The sequence below is a fragment of the Elephantulus edwardii genome, unplaced genomic scaffold (genome assembly GCF_000299155.1).
Source record: "Elephantulus edwardii isolate Elephantulus edwardi_28Jun2011 unplaced genomic scaffold, EleEdw1.0 scaffold00050, whole genome shotgun sequence".
Taxonomy (NCBI): domain Eukaryota; kingdom Metazoa; phylum Chordata; class Mammalia; order Macroscelidea; family Macroscelididae; genus Elephantulus; species Elephantulus edwardii.
The window spans coordinates 9,322,184-9,324,951 of NW_006399800.1; the positions used below are offsets into that span (position 1 = coordinate 9,322,184).

Genomic DNA, 2,768 nt, shown 5'->3' on the forward strand with positions numbered 1-2,768 from the left:
CCTTTGGTGCTCTCCTGTTTGACCATGTATGAAACCGGCACCTGTCTTAGGTTGGACACCGCACCTACTGATCTTACCTGTCATGGGCTAACCCAGCAGCTACGGTGGGGCGCCTGTCTTAGGTTGAAACAGGGGCCGGTGTCTCTTAGTCTCTGGCTGTCCGGTTTATTAGCCGGTATCATCAAGGATTTTCTTTATCAGCCATTTGCAGTCTTTGATAATGGACTTGTATTGAAAGGAAAATTTTTAAAACAATGTCCCCACACCCAAGTATTGTAAGAACCTATACCTTTGATCTTGTGTAAACGTTTATGTTTCAGGAACTAGCTGACCACAAACTGAACAAGCAGTTACTGGACTGACCACAAACAGAACAAGCAATTACTGGCAAAAACCATACCTTAACTAGCATCAGCAGCAGGTGGCTGACCTAGAACTGAACTTCTGTTTTTGCAAAGAGCCAATGAGCAAATTCCATGCCAAAGAACCCCTAGACCCTGTATAGAAATCCCTTGCTTTTTCGGCTTGGGGTCGACTTCCCTGTCTCCTGCATGAGATACAAGTCATCCCAGAGCTCCACCAATAAAGCCTCCTGTGATTGCAGTGAGTGGATCTGGTGTGAGTTGCTCGGGGTCGCGCCCGATCTGGGAAAAGCCCTAGTTTGGGGTCTTTCATTTGGGGGCTTTCTCGTCCAGGATTGAGCGACCACCCCAGCAACCCGCCAGTCAGCCACTTGGCGGTAAGAGGATCCTCTAGAATTCCTTTGTGCAGCGCCGCCAAACCTGTGTGTTCGTAAATCTGTTTTACTTTCAGCTTGCTTTCAGTTTGTAGCTGTTATGCGCCCGCCAGGGCCAGACGACTGTGGTGGGCAGACGTGCCCGAGAGCCACAAGTCACAGCCCTGGGGAGACGTCCCTTTGGGTGGAATACAGATCCAGAGGCTTTAATAGTGTCTGATCCGTCTGAGGAACTTAGAGTGTCCCACCGGAGGAGACGCTCTCCCGTCTGAAGCAGCTTTCAATTAGTTGTCACAAAGAGAGATTCTTGTGTGTCTTGTATTTCTTGTGAGTGTCTGCTGTGTTCTGTGGGCGACTAATATGGGACGGACAGTGACGACTCCTCTGTCTTTGACTTTAGTACATTTTTCTGAAGTAAGAACCAGGGCTAATAATCTCTCTGTTAACCTTAGAAAAGGACCTTGGCAAACCTTCTGTTACTCTGAGTGGCCCACTCTGGGAGTTGGTTGGCCACCAGAGGGAGCATTTGACCTAACAATCATTTTGGCAGTTAAAGATCTTGTTTTCCAGGAAGGACCAAACGCGCATCCTGACCAAAAGCCATACATCATCGTGTGGCAAGATTTAGTGCAGAATCCACCGCCATGGGTAAAACCTTGGGTTTTGAAGAAACATACCACCCCTCCACGCGCATTAGCCCTAAAAACCCAAACTTCTGAGTCCAGAGTTCCTCTGGCCCCAGAAGCTGCGCCATCGGCACCACCCAAAATTTATTCTGAGATTGATAACCCACCTGAGTGGCCTGAGATATGCCACAATCCTCCCCATATCAAGGCCAGGCCGATCCCGGTCCCCCCATCCCTTCAAGTACCCCCCAGGGACCAGCACGAGGGACTCGCAGTCGGAGGGGTCTAGAGAGCCCAGATTCCACTGTGGCTCTCCCCTTACGAGCGTACGGGGGGCCCCCAGAGCCAGGACAACTCCAACCCCTCCAGTACTGGCCTTTTTCCTCTGCTGACCTCTATAATTGGAAGACTAACCATCCTTCCTTTTCAGATAACCCCACAGGGCTTATTGAACTAATTGAGTCCCTCATGTTCTCTCACCAACCTACCTGGGAGGATTGCCAACAACTTCTCCAGGTCCTCTTCACTACTGAGGAGCGAGAGAGAATTCAGATGGAAGCCAGGAAAAATGTCTGAGATGCTGCAGGACAACCAGTCCAGACTCCTGCAGCCATGGACACGGGATTTCCTCTCGTTCGCCCCAAATGGGATTATAACACTGCTGAAGGTAGGGAGCAGCTATCCACCTACCGCCGGGCTCTTGTAGCGGGTCTCAGAGGGGCTGCACGATGCCCCACTAATTTGGCCAAGGTAAGAGAAGTCCTTCAAGGACCTACCAAACCCCCACTCTGTGTTCTTAGAAAGACTAATGGATGCCTATAGGAGATACACTCCCTTTGACCCCATGTCAGAGGGACAGAAAGCAGCAGTAGTTATGGCCTTCATTGGGCAGTCTGCTCCAGACATCAGGAAAAAAATTACAGTGCATAAAGGGGTTACAAGATTTTACATTGAGGGATGTAGTGAAGGAAGCTGAGAAAGTGTACCACAAGAAGGAGACAGAGGAAGAGAAGGCAGAGAAAGAAAAGAAAGAAAGAGAGGAACGTGAGGACCGGCGAGACCGCCATCAAGAGAGGAATTTGACAAAATTCTTGGCCGCAGAAGTAAGTGAAAAAGAAAGAGAAAGAGCAGGGTCTAGACAGAAAGGGCACCTGGGCACTAAGGGATCAAAGCAATATAAAAAGAAACTGCAGTTGGACAAAGACCAGTGTGCATACTGCAAAGACAAAGGACAATGGGCTAAAGAGTGTCCCAAGGCGACACAGTGCCAGCGAGAGCGAAGCAGTGCCAGCGAGAGCCACGCAGCGTGAGAACGCCGCCACCAGACAGGGTTCCACTGCGAGAGGGGCCTGGAAGAGACCCGGGAAGAACAACAGCCAGCCACCTACCGCGGAACTCCAGAGGAG

At 50.3% G+C, this 2,768-nt stretch overlaps 1 pseudogene; it reads left to right on the forward strand.

The window, feature by feature from the left end:
* The first annotated feature begins 1,380 nt into the window (after positions 1-1,380).
* LOC102854393 overlaps positions 1,381-2,768 on the forward strand; it is a 34,208-nt pseudogene continuing 32,820 nt past the window's right edge.